Source organism: Anabas testudineus, chromosome 6 (assembly GCF_900324465.2).
Source record: "Anabas testudineus chromosome 6, fAnaTes1.2, whole genome shotgun sequence".
Lineage (NCBI taxonomy): Eukaryota > Metazoa > Chordata > Actinopteri > Anabantiformes > Anabantidae > Anabas > Anabas testudineus.
Genome location: NC_046615.1, coordinates 19,063,637 through 19,078,432, shown reverse-complemented (window position 1 = coordinate 19,078,432; position 14,796 = coordinate 19,063,637). Strand labels below are relative to the sequence as shown.

The window sequence follows — 14,796 nt, the reverse complement described above, 5'->3', positions numbered from 1 at the left end:
GATCAGATTGTATATACATACTTCATTGTGTTGTTTGGGTTCAGCAAAAGCATTTCTGCACAGAGAAGGAAGATCAAGTTTCCAAATGTATCACAAAATCTAACATTTATTTTCATCATTTGAGAACTGATTAGTAGTTCACCCTGGAAAATTACACCTAAAACAGAACTTACATCATTCTGAATGAACTTCTTATGTGTACACTAATTTTTACAGAATGTATTTATTGAAAAATAATTAAATCATACTATATTTAATATTCACAATGTTCAGACGCTTGTTCTTGTGATGTAGGGCTACTACTCAACTCATACTCTATGCCAAGATTTGTAGATAGTATTAGATTGCTACAGTAAGAACAAGATCTCAGGATCTCCTGAGGGTCAAATGAGTTCATGTGCATCAAGTTGTGTCCATTTGTGTTATAAAGTGTTTTTGAATTTGTTAGGGAGCTGGGTGTGTGAATGTACCAATAAATCTGATATCTGTTCTGTAACATCATGCCAGAATAATGACTTCCCCTGAAAATGAAGCACAATGATAAGAGACCTGCTTCAGGCAAACTAACAAAATGCTCTCTCTTCTTCACTCCCCCTCCATCTGTTTTACTTTCTTTGTTTCCTCTTCCGTCATCCTCCCTCTTCATTCTTTCTCTCACACTCTCATGCATTCTTTCTTTTTTCTCTTTGTTTTTGTCTCTCTATCTTCCATAGGTTCCAGCAGTAGGTGCTCTCTGCTTCATCAATTGAGACTCAATGGCTGCCTCCACTGCTCTGTGATTTAATGCACTGTGAGTGTATTTCCTGTTATCATATGTGCATGTGTTTGTGTGTCTGTGCGTGCAGTTGTCTGTTCATCTGTGTTTTTCTCTAGTTCACATAGGCTGTTTTATGGTTCTTTAGTGCAGCCCATGCAGCCTGCACACTTGAACAAACATCTTACCAAACCGTCAGTTTATCGTCTGTGGCAGCTGCTTTTCTGTAACATTGTGTGTGGCACTGTTTTGAATTGTGAAGATACATTTTTGTGACTCTAAAAGTTGATGCCAGAACAGTCTAGTTACTCCCCACGGACCAGAGTCATGCTGTGATTAGTCTGTCATGCTGTGTTCATTATTTTGCTGATTCCACTCGCTGCATGGCTCCAGATCAGTTTGGCATTTGCATGGCAGTACTTAGCTTTGTACGAGACCATAACTGTATGCCCAAAGCCAGTGTTCCCAACTTAATAAATGACAGACTGTGATACTGATTACAGCTCCAACTATTTCAGTTTGCTTGTTAGTGTATTATTTGAAATCAGATTATTCCATTCTTATTGTATATAATAAATATTAACTTAGTAATAGTATTTTGGGATAAATTGATTCTTTACAGGCAGTAGGCAAAACTGGATGAGCTCTGTAGCTGATCAGTAGAGAGAAACAGCAAACATTAGATTTAGATTTTGGATTTGGATTTAAATAAAACCAAATCAGTCAGTGGAAATGCACTAAAAGGCTTCTGAGTTGAGGACAACTGCAAAGTTCAGTGATTGTCCAGGTGTTTTTTTTTACTATGAGCAGCTCTTTACACATTTTATAATTCATTACCAACACAAAAATAGTGCATCTTGGACGTTTTAGGCATTGTTTCCTTTGTGGGAATTTTATTGATGGCTTACCTTTACTGATGTTGTCATGCCCTTTTTAGCTTGCTAATGATCTCTGTTTCCATATGCCTCAGTGCCAGCTGGGTAAAAAGCAGCCATCTGTAATGTTGTGTCTCAGCAGGTTTGGGTCCTGCTCTGTTTGTATGTGCTCTGTCTCTACAGCTCCCATCACAGATGTTACTGTCTGTGTGTAACAATAATAGAATCTTTATATCCTGTATTTGACCTTTTGTCTGGAACACCAGATAGCTATGTTCTCTTTAGTTTTGTCTGTAACATTTGCTTCTCTTTGGTGTTTTGTGTTGAGAACTTTATGACATATACACACAAACACTAATAAAGAAAGCAGATCAGAAGAATACAAATCAGAAGCCTTTGTGTGGAATGCATACTGTAGAAGTTGTCCTTTTGAACTGAGAAAAAATCAAGAACATTTGAAAAATAGCTTTCATTAATATTGCAGAGAATAGGGTTGGATAAAAGCGTCTGCCAAATGACTAAATGCAAATGTAAACTGCTTGGAGTGGCTGACGACTGCCCATTGAACTGAACCAGGGATGCTGATATGACATACTGTATTTTTCATCTTTGCACCAAGTAGTAAGCAGCAAACACTGGCTGCCAGCAAAACTCCTCCTCGCAACCAAGAAATTTTCATTTTTTAATGGCTTGATTTCACACACAGACATGCGCACAGACACAAACGCAAATGGTTTGGTGCTGGTTTAAGGTAAGCAAGGTAGCATTTGACCCGCAGGCATCTGCTCGCCTTCGTCTACTGTGTGTTTCACCTGGAAGCGTTAGAAGCGTAGGATTGCATTATCATCCCACTGCTGCCTCTGCCTTGTCAGGTATCCATTAGTTTCTGCTACTGTTAGTTTGGTTTGCACTCGGCACTATAGAGCAAAGTTGTGTTGTGTTCATTGTAACTGGATGATGCAGTATTGCCTTCCAAGCTCCTGGTGCTCTGATGCTTTGGTCCACACCTCTCATCACCTCCTTAAAGGCACTAAGATAAATTATTGCTCATATTGCAATAATGAAAGTGACTGTATGTGTTGGCCAAATAACTAAATTCTAGAAAATATAGTAATTGTCATTACTGTTAAAACATTTTGGCTTTAAGTGTAAAACCTGCTTAACTGATTTCACAACTTTGTTATGGTGCAGGTTTGGTCCATACTACATAATGTTGACACAAATTTCCAGTTTTCAGACACCAACTGCAGGTTGATCTTGGATGCAAAACCTAAACTTAATAAGAAGTGCCATTATTGTTGTTTTTCTCCTTCAGAGTTTGACACATTTTGGAACTAAAGTCCTGATTTCACATAGCACAAAAAGACAGCTGTTAATGCTTTCCAAACTGTAGCCTGATTTTTGGATTAGTGTAGCCATTCTCCAGAGAAATGGAGAAATCCACAGTTAAATCATTAGTGAAATAAACCTCTCCAGTGTTACAAACATAACCCTAACAAAGTCCCACACCGCCATGGGAAAAGAAAGAAAATATTCTTACAAAAAAGAAAAGGAAAAGAAAAGAAAAAATGCTGGTGGTAATTGGGAACTGTTATCAAATCTGTTCCCCTTTTGGATTTTTCTCTGAGTTGAGCACCTTAGCAGAATCAGGCAATTGTTCTTCCAAGAAAGTAGGACAAGTTTATTTTCCAGCATATTCACTTTTGTCTCAAGGCTGTTTCTGTCTTTTGGAGCTTCTTATATGTTCTGCATATGTATAGCTCTTGTGCTTGTACTTCAGAAAGACAAATGAAGGCCTGAATTGGCCAGTGGTGAATGTTTATCACGTCTAATAGTTAGTAGTCGATATTACATCTATTTGAGCTGCTTCTTCTTTTTTAATTAGTACCAAATTTAAATATGTAATTATTCTTGGACTTCCATGTTTGCCTAATTGTGACAGTCTGCCAACATGTTCTAGTTATTAAATAAGTCTTTTTATGTAACCATACTTTTATCTTTCTTAAATATTGCTGTTTTAGATATTCAGTAGCGCAAAGACATAGCATAATAAAAGTATATTCCATGACAAGAAGTGAACATGCTGCATGCCTTGTGTTCAAATACATCCTGGCAAAGCAGTCAGCTAGTGTAGACAGTCTTGGCAAGAGTGTGTAAGTGTTATATCACAGTCTTGAAGCCAAAAGAATCTACTGTTGTCCCAACTGGTTGCTTTTCACTGCACCCTCACTGCATCCCAGGAATATCCAGCTTTCAATGCGATGCTACCCTCAATGTTTCCTGGTGCTAAACAAGCCTTTGTTCCTTTTTGGAGGAGAGAGTGGAAGGAATGAGGATGTTGGTCAAAGGGGAAGTCAACTCTTCCTGAGCTCTTCACAGTCATCACCAACCTGCCTCTGACTAATCACTGTGTCAATTTTACGGCAGACTGTGGAGAGAGAGTGAGTGAGAGTCAATGAGCATACGTGTGCATGTGTATGTTGGTGTGGAAATGCTGGCAAGACACAGAGGAAAGAAAAAAATGTGAGAGCAGGCAAAATAAAATCTCATCATGACATGCTTGTTATTTATAGCCGTATAACCAGAGTACATTAATGCAGATTTGCTGCAAAGCTGGAGTTGTGTGCAGGAAATCCAAGGTTTGGACGTTTGAGTTTGTACTGTAAATTTAGTGAGGAGTGAATGAACATGTTATGGATGTCTCGTCCTCCACATTGTATGCAAAAAGTTATTAAACATGTCAAAAGACATTTGGCCGATGTTTTACCTGGGTAAGCTAAACACACTGATTTCACATCGAGCAGTCTGGATCTGTCTCTTTACTGTTTTCTTTGAGTTATGTTAAAAGAATCCTTTTTTGTGACCTTTGTTGTTTTTCCTCGACTGGGGACTTATGACAATTTGCACCAGTTTTTTAGACAGTTAAAATGTTTTTCCTCTAAATGAGCCAAATCTACAATCAGCAATGATAAAGTGCTTTATTTACAATGACCTTGTGGCATATCGGCTGATGCCCAGTACCAATCTGATATGATTGTTGAATGAGTAACCTGTGTAGCTTGCCTCCTCAGCTTTGACTTTAACTTTCCCGGCTTTTGCAAACGTCTTTATAGTTCATCCACCAAAGTTAACTGTTTTGTTATATCATCTCCTTGTGTTTTGTCCATCTGCAGGAACTTTGTACTCCTCAGCATGATGCCGTTGGAGTTTGTTGTGTTGTATTTTGTAGTGCTACTACCACCACTCCACTGATATTTTCTTTGTCGATATTTCAAGTAGCCGTTGAAGTTGTTGATGTAGTATTGTGAAATAATGTACCTCCATGTCAGTCAAGTCTGCTTGCAAACTGCACGTGCTGCCGATGCATGATGTAGCATGAGTTGCAAAGGTAGAATTGACGTGAATTGATGAGCCCATGGATCAGCCCCATTATCTGATACCCGTTCAAGCTATTATATCTAAAAATATTTGTGTTGATATCTGATATTAATATGTGATCAGTGCATCCCTACTTTAAAAATACTGTTACATATCACACATAATCTTAGCAGAGCTGTTACGAACAACTTGAATGAGTGGGTGGCCAAATGGTCAAAAATTATTTTTGCAAGGAAACTCTGTATTTGCATTTCTTTGGAGCGTTTTGTCTGAGTGACTATAAAACTGCGTGGGGTTCTTGTGTTTCTTATGCACTCCCACGCATCTTGCTGTGTCTGCTCTGCCACTCTGCTTGGTGTTTGTCTGGAGGCCATCGGGTTGGTCTCCCCAGAGACCTACAATGGCTCTTTCCCAGGCCAGAAAGCAACAACTCTCCCAGAGTTTGCAAAATACCGAACATTACTCTGGAATGTTGTTGTTTTTCTTTGTGTCCTTTTTAAATTTTTGCTCTCCCTTACAAAATCGTTTTGTTATTTAGCTTCTGCTACTGACTCACTTGCTGTGTCACTTGAATAACAGAATATTCGCCTAGAATTGCCACTTGCAAACTGATTATAAAATTGCATAGCTATATCGTTATTATAATGCACTAATTTACATTATAACATCTCATATCCTATTGCCTGAAATATGTAGGAGAGTAGATAACCTTAAAAGATTTAAAAATGGCCCCTCCTCACAGTAACTTACATTTTTGTTATTATTATTTGACACATCAATAAAATTACTAGACATACTGTGTCGCAAGTACACACTTTCCTACAGGTATAGTGCTTACATTACAAAACATAATTAGTATAGTATAATAGGTGATGCTTTAAACACAAAAACACTCAGTATAGCTTAAAACTAATGAGCTAAATGCAATCAAAGAAATCTGCAGTGCAAATAATAAAACTATACTGCATTCTACCATTTTGTGGAATTGTTAATGAAACAACTGCCAGGGGATAATGACTAAACCGTACTACTTCAGAGAGGCAATTGTTTTTGACAATATCATCTGGTTTTGCATTTGTTGTTCCAAGTTGGCGAAATTAGTTGCCACATTACTCATCCCTGTCTGTCAACATCACTGCTTAAAGGGGTGGTACCGTGTTTTTTAGTTTGTTTACTCTGGGAAGATGTAAGACTTGAAGGAACTGTAGAGGAGGCCCAGTAAATGTCGCAGTTAAATGTGTGCTCAGATTGCAACCAACTGAACTCACTGACTAGATTTAGTAGTGAAACAAAAAGGAGGTTTAATTACATGTTGCGTAAGGATTCTTTCTGCAGTGTATAGTAGATGGTGCCTCTAGAACTACAGAAAGGTTTTGAAGCTCTTCCATTGTTAATGGCACACATGCATTCCCAGTCAAGTATACCCTTAGGATTAGAGACATTCATATGCCTGGTTACAGTTCTAATCTTGACCAAATACAGGAATCAAGATCATGAGCAAAAAAATCATCCATTGAACTTTACCTGGAACTCTCTCGTGCACAGAAAACAGCTGCTGCACATACCCTTGCATAAAGCTACACACAGAGCCAGCTACAAGACATACATACATACAGACACACAGAGCCAGCTGTCTAGCCACTTAGTACATCACTGTGGATTCAGTCCATTACACTCAGTCCATCTTGCGTTTCATCAATATGAATGAGCCCTTGAAGCAGCATGGACTTTGTAAAGGCCAGTCCACAATGAAGACCATGTTTAAGTCATCTTATGTATCACTGCATAGTATTAAGGTTTTATATCGTCAGAAGCCCCTAAGTAGTAATATTTGTGCTGATTCATGGGAGCTGCTTTGTGTTTGATACATCCTAAAGCGAATCTGTAAAGACAAATGTGCCCTGTCTCTCTTATGTACACGGTCTACTATTTTTGCTCTTTGTATCTCTGTTGCTTTGTTTACCTTACATATGTTTTACCTATGTTTTTATCTGTTTTATAGAATTTACATTTTTATTGGGGTTTAATCGATCGCTTATTCTTCTTGGTTCAATCAATACTTGTGAACAAGAGCATCTCTTGAAAGATCAAAAACAAAAGCCTGGTGATGCCACCCTGTGAGCTACAGACGGATATTTTTAGAATGAGAGTTTATTTCAGCTATTACAGCCACAAGACATGGAGTTTGTAGCTGACTTTCAACACTTAAGGGAAATGAAGTCTTAGCAGTTCCTGCAGTTCCTTAATCTGACTTCTTTGTAGTATCATCCCTTAGTATCTTTGTATTATCAGCCCATTTCACTTTTTTGTATCATTCTCATTCATTCATTTGCTGTCTCAATAAAAATATATAGGGATTTTCCCTTTATTTTAAATATATATTGTTCAGTCCTTCACTCATGCATAAGTGAAGATTTACGTGCCAGCTTAGTATTTGATTTTACTCAAAGCACAAGTTCAATTGAACAGCAAGGGTCATACTTGCAGAAAAGCTCCTTGAAATGGGAGCGACATACAGTAGAATCATTTTGACAGCGTCTCTCTGTGGACACAAGTTGAAATTTTATAGAAATTGAGAATTAATGTGGAACAAGTCAGCCGTGCACTCACATTCACTCGTGTGGCTCTGGAGATTTTGCAGAACCTGTCATTGTCTGTAGGCAATGTCATTCAACATTACTTGTCCTGTACTGCATTCTCATATTTTTAACCAGACAGTTTATGCTGAAAGAGACTTATTACACACCAACAGCCCCATGACTAAGGGAAGATATTAGTCAATGGCAGCTATGAATTGTAGTATGAGGTGCCACTGCTTAAATAACTAGGAGATATGTTTGAAGGTCATCATTTTAAATCCTTGGATGAGCTGAGAAACAGCTTTAGTACAAAGTACAGACTTCACTAAATTTACTACTGTCAGAGTGCCTTTTACCAAAGTGCTGAACTGCTGCAGAGAGTCTTTAGTTGTACTAGATATATGCTTTCAACTGTGGATGTCTATAATATCCCTTTATGCTAGGTAGGGAGAATACTGATATGCAATTACTTTAGTACAAAAAAAACTTAAACTAATCTTAATGCAGACATATCAGTATCTGTTGACTGATAAGTAAGAAGAAATTGTAGTACAGAAATACCAAAGAAACGGTATGTTTGAGATCATTCAGTCACTCCATTACTTATTTTGTCTACAAAGCATTGAGAAATTCATTTTTCATCCACAGGATGTGCTATTCAATACAAATAGTGGCCTTAATTCAGGTTCTGACCAACAAAAAACTCCTTTAAGGGATGTCTGGAAGTTGAGTCTTGACAACTAGACTTTTTTTTATTAAGTCAAAACATTAACTTACATATCTAAGTATCTTTTTGAGTTTAAATGAAGAAAGGTTCACCTGGATAACTGAGAATCCTAACCAACATTTGGGATCAAATATGTTCTAAGGCTATGTAAAAAAACACAAAGACCATGTGCCAACATAAAATTATAGAGGCATTTTGCTACAAAAGCAATTTTTTCATTTCGTTTCTCAAGGAAAATATGTACTCCAGAGAAATGAAAATGCACTACTAAATAGGTGTGTAACGTTAATTGTACACTGTTTATGTACAGCACCATTGTGAACAGGTGATGGTGAATTAGGCTACTTTTGAAGACGTACACAATGATCACCCACAACCTAACATCTTGCTCTGGAGTACTGTTCCTATTTCATATCTATTCTGCTCTTCTCCAGCCCACTGGCATGACTGTCTTATCATTCAAACCCTCTCCCTTAAAGCAGCAGAAAATCCAATATCCCATCTCCTGATGGCTTCAGCTTTCAGCCTCAGTTATTCCACTATTATGTACCAGGCTCAGTGAGCTTCCACTGCCTCTCTATGAACGTGCCCTGGGTGGGAAATGAGCTCCTGTCCTCAGCATACTAACATTTCCCAGAGGAAAAACATTGCCTCTCTGTGGAGAGGTGAGTGTGGTAAAACCTGATTTAAAAGCTTGCAGTGAGCTTTCAGTCTCTGGTTTTGATGCCTCACTTCTGTACATCTCAATCTCTCCATCTTGTATCCCTTTCAATGATCCCTGCCTGTCCTATTCTCTCCATCTTCATAAAGTCACACTCTGCCATAACCCAATCTCCTTTATTGGAAGTGTAAGTATATCCAATTTAACTTATGCTGAATAGTTTGTTTGCTGTTTTAATGTTGTCTTTTAATTATCTCCACAAATTTACATGCTTTTTGGACTGATAACTATGTGAAGTGCGCCTTGGTTCGGTTCATTACTTGTTTTTTCTTTTGCTATTTTGGTCTCATTTCACGACTATTACAAACCTATTAATTAGCTAGTAACTTTTTCAAAAAGTCTGGTTGTGCAGTACAGTTTGTATTGCTTATCACACCATCTTCGGACGAGAACAGGAAAGACTGTACTGTATCCATTTACAATGGTTGTGCTCACTAGTGCTGTTCTTGTTCTGTTCTGTAATTATTTGTAATTATTTATTAGTTTAAAATGACTAGTTAGCTTTAGTTGCTTCAGAAAGTATCCATACCCCTTCGATTCATGCACATTATATTTATTGTAAATTTGTTTTGAAATCAAGTCCCAACAAATGATTATCTGTCATGGGCACTTGACAAATCTAACGATGACTGCATTTACCTTATCAGGGCTGGTTTATTGCATGCTGAACTGATGTCTGAAACTATTTCTTCATTTTCAAAAATTCACACAGAGACGGAAATGTTTTATGCATAAGTCTCACTAGGGTAGCTTTCAGTAAACAAAGTTCTATACCACAAGTCGCCCCTCAGAAGTTATTCTTATCCCTGTACAAATCTGGGTCTCACTTGGTAGTCCCAGGGGGCGTGTGTCTTGGTGATAGTGGTACTAAGCAGCAGGTGTTGTGTGATATCTACTCTGGCACAAAACCAGACTGTGTTTGCTGGTATCAGATCATGAGCAGATGGTCACAGATTGAGGGTCAATACTGCATCTCATCAGAATGGCTGCAGTTGCAGAAACAGAAACCCGCCCTGAAACTTCCCATCATACTTTAATGGCTTGTTTTTTAATGAGACATAGCTTTGTTTGTGCAGAGTTTGTTGTTTTCAGATTTTTGGCATTAAGAAAAAGTCAGCACTGGATTTTTAGCAGTTTAGTATGCATTTAAAATAGTCATCCATTCGTGCATAGATGTGTTTGTGTGCATCTTTGTTTTTTGTGCTCTGCAGCCTAATTTTACCTAATTTAGGTAAACCTCACCTGTGAAAAGTTTATAATTAATATATTGTTATGTGTGTTTTCTCAGCAATATTGGGCCACCAACAGAGAGACAAAAACAGTGGTTTGTCGATGAATTGCAGGTGCATTAAACATGGAAATCTGAACAAAAGTGCCAGTGGGAGAACGCCTCCAAAAACCATTACAGTTTATGATAGACTGGACTGCATTTTCACTATTATCCAAAGCACTTTACAATTTTCCACTTATTCAAATATGTAGCTGCTACTTGGCAAGGTGCAATAGACCAATAGACAAAAATATGGGGGTCACTAATCATCTAGTTCCGGAGGAGCCAAGGATCAAACCATGTTATTTAAAGTAAACGTGTACAAATGATTTACAGAAAAGACAAAAGAAAGTTTGTCTCTGTCAGTAGTTGGTTACTATGTGTCCTTGTGGCAAGTGCTTGCATTCTTACTGCTTTTCTTTATTCAAGGTGTAATATTGTTATTTGTTGTAATTGTTACTTGTAATTAATGCGTCAAGGTTTGTTTTTGGTAGTCATTGCGACTTTGCTGTCTGACAAGTACAATAAAGGTGTGTTTGTATGTGTCTTTGCTGGTGAGGACCTGGTGATAGGGTTTTGTTGATTATAATAATGATATAAAACTGTGTGTATGGTTAACTTCTGGTTTAGGTTTTATTGTAGGGTTTTGCAAAATATCCTTTTTTTTACATTTTTGGAGCACAGAGAGACAGCAAACAGCAGATTTACATATTGGAGAAAGCAAATATGACGAAGAGCTTGGAGAAAAAACTGTATAAATAACAACTGAGTAGGATGGGACAAAGTGGAAAAAAACGTGCAATGGGAAAACTTAAGGCCAGAGGGAAAAGGCAAACAACAAAGAAAACTTTGAAAGAGAGAGAACAAAGTAGGAAGAATGTGAGAAAGATGCGCCTTGTACAGTAAATGGAGAGAATCAGTTAAATATGAGAGGAAGATGGGCGCTGGGGCAGCTGAGGTTAACAGTGAGGTTAATGAGTACAGCCTCTGCACTGAAGTGCCTGTAACCTGATCTTTTACCTATTACAGTTTCCTGTTTCAGAAAGAACTGTGTGTGTTTTTGTACATGGTAATATGTATTTCCTGACAGCAGTGGCAAACAGGCTATATTTGAGAATTGTTGAATGCTGTTTGGAGGAAAAAAAAATTCAGTACGCTTCAATTATCAATTATAATATGCAATTAGTGAAACAAATTCAGTGTACAACAAGAGAAAGGGAAAAAAAAAACTCATTGAAAATCAGGAAAGTATGTACTGTATTAAGAAAAGATTTAAAAGAAGGCACTGACTGAGCTAACCTGATATCTTTAAACAGGATGTTCCAGAGCCTCAGGGCCCTGACTGCAAATGATCTGTCTTCGAGTTTCTCAGCTGGGCTTTTGAAACTGATAAAAGACCTCTGCCTGAGGATCTCAAACTATGTTCCACGTTGGAAATTTACACTAGCGAGAGAGGGCATGAAGCACCTTGGAGGTACAGCAATTAGCGAGGTCTTAAAATCAATTCTAAAAGAGGTGCATTCAGAGAACGAATAGCAAACTGGTGTATATTGTAATAGGGTGAACCCCACCTCCTGCCCAGTGACAGCTGTGATCAGCTCTTGCCTCCCCCCCATGAGCCATAAGTATAAGAATTATAGATGGATGGATGAACCATTACAATATTATATCTGTATATTTAAGGGGCACTTTGATACTATGTTCTTGTATTAAAACTCAAAGTTGTTCATCAGTGAGTTTCAGCTCATTATTGAAACTGGCAGGCAGTCTAAACCTGCCTTGCCCCCAGTGGACAAATTACAATCATATGATGTATGGTCCCAGATGTTTCGATCCTGCCTAATCTGCACAGCGCAGAACAGTATGTTGATACATGTAATTGACCATTTACAAAGCAAAATAACTGTAGCAGAGGGGGGAGCAGCCTTATACAGAGTGAACAAATAAACTACACTTTAGCTTTTCTTATGATTGGCTTGATCCTACCCCCACACTGTGCTGATCCACAATCTGGCTTGTTTCTCAGCTCCACATTCCAGCTTAAGCTGCCAATTTAAACTTTTTTGCTTTAGTTCAACAACAGTAATAATGAATTTATCATAATTGCTAGAAATGTCTGACTATTTACATTATGTAAGCTTTTTTTTTTTTTTGCTGTTACTACTTGATGATACTACTTTAATAAATGCATGTAAACATAACAAATCGTAGCCATACACCTACTCGAAGCAGAACAGTGAGAACAAATCTACTACCAAACCAAGAATGTGTTAATCACATGGTTGTTGTGTGCACGGCTCTCTGTGTTTTTACATTAACTGTTTCCTTCCTCATCTTTTTAAGCTACTATCAGTCTCATTCAACAGAATACAATTATAACTATAATCCTTTGTTTAATTTGAGTCTATTTGACAGTCAAGTCAGAATCCTGTAAAAAAGGAACAGACAGAAATCCAAAAGAAGAGAGGAAATATACCAGTGACATGTTTTCCAATAATCTGTTGTGGCTGGCATCTTTGTGCAGCCTCATATCTCACTGATCAAAGATGTTGCATAGTCAGAACTGTTGCCTTGCACAAAGACAGGATGAATAAGTTTCTGTCAGTATTATAGAACAATCCCAAAAACCCAAGACAGAAAATAAAATTTTCATGGTGTTTTATATCTTTATGCTGCACATTTGTACAGTAATACAAAAATATTTGTGTTCTTGAGGAGTTTGTATTCAAACTAAATTTATGTATGTAATTTAACACGTTTCAATTGTGTTGTGTAATATTTGTTACATAAGGAAAGTTAGACAAAAATAGGAGTCTCTTATTTGGCTGATGGGCATGAGTAGGAACACTTACAGTTTACTGCAAAGAGAATAGCCACAGATCATTTTCATGTTCAAAAATGTAAAAAAAAAAGAAGTAAAATGGACAAAAGCAGTTGCATAAGAAAGAGGGATTACTTGTTTTAGAAAGGTATCCCCCTCTTTTATGAATTTCGTTTGGGAATTAATATAGTTTATCTCATCTCTTTCCTATACTGTGATTTAGATGCACAGGAACATACTGGACTTATTGGTTTAGAAATTATTATTGGGCAAATATTGGGTTTGTTGTCCCCAAGGTGTCCCCTAATTGTTCTCCTTCTCCTTTGTGAGAAACTTAAATTAACAGTAAGTAGGTTTTCATGGCTGGTGGATGCAGTGCCATGTCAGCACCACAGTGGAAGAATACAAAACACAACAGTATCTTAACGGTGGCTGAGAGAAAATTAAAATTATACCATCAAATCGACCACTGGGGGTTCCTGCTGGTTGCCAGGTATATGTGATGTATATTTCTTGATTTTCAGAATAACAAAGAAGCTCTAAATTACTTATCTTATTACAGTGTGCCCTGGGAACTGTAGTTCATAATACCATCTACATGCTTTGAAGAAAGTAAACACAAAAGGAGACATTATCTCGATTTTAATAGAAAACTGTTCCCTTTGTCACCCCTTCTGTTGTCTCACGAAAGAAATAAAATAGTTACTAAGAAACTCTGTCTGGTGTAGATCCCATGACAGAAATTCATTTTGTTCTCAATGTGCAAGCAATTATTCAATATCCATGTTAATACCACTTGTTTAATGTCTTTCTCTGATGTCCATTTCAAAACATTCTTGTGCAAGCATTGCACAGCTGCATTACAGCTGTGTAAAACAATCTTAAATGTGCCTCTTGTGTGTCATTGAGGTCAATAGCTTATAAGTAAAATAGATGGGGTTATTCTTGTTTTAAATGAGCAAAATGCTTTTTTTGTCTTCAGAAAGTGTGCAGCCTAAAACATGTGAACCGTTACAGACCTTTCACATACTGAAATTGCACCTTTCTAGTGCTATAGTTTTGGTCGTCCATGCAGTTTTGAGTCTGCCACAAAAATACACAGTGCTTACGTGTCACAGCTCCAGCAGGTTTTGAACAATATTATTTAAATGTCACTGTTTGTTTCCTGTGAGGATGCAGTGTAACAGGATAAATCTTCCACCTCCCTACAACAAAGTTTGATTCAGGAGTTCCTGTGTTATTGTGCCCGGCCCTGTGTAGGGTGTTGTCACAGTAATATCTTTCCGTACAGGATTTGACACGCATGACCTTAGATGGTTAGCAACACAGATTCACCCATCCCTGTCAATATCAGCCCAATAATGAGTCATAGCCTAAGCTTTATTTAATGGAGTGCTGGTTTGGTTCACCTCTGAAATAAATTGTATTATTCCACATAATACTTACTTTGTTAATAAATCATAGTGGAAGTACATGAAGAGATGAAAGACCAATAAATTGGTGAAGACTCTAAGTCATATAGGTGAGGGTTTCTGGAGTCCAGCTACTGACGGACTCAAATTTGAGATGAATGACCAATGTTTAAAAGTATATTGACCTTTTTTTCTTTTTTAAAACTTATATGCTCCTCAGGAGGTGATTGTGAAACATAGTCATGGTAATTATATGTAT

General features: G+C 37.5%; 1 protein-coding gene across 4 annotated transcripts in view; it reads left to right on the top strand.

The window, feature by feature from the left end:
- The window catches only part of peak1 (pseudopodium-enriched atypical kinase 1), an 81,058-nt gene that overhangs the window by 40,775 nt on the left and 25,487 nt on the right, over window positions 1-14,796 (top strand). For 3 of the 4 annotated variants that reach the window (XM_026366039.1, XM_026366036.1, XM_026366040.1), the window contains one exon: window positions 714-790. The exons of the other annotated variant lie outside the window; for it this stretch is intronic. The gene's annotated coding sequence lies outside the window, so the exon portion shown is untranslated. The remainder of the gene's footprint in view (window positions 1-713; window positions 791-14,796) is intronic. 4 annotated transcript variants of the gene reach the window in all.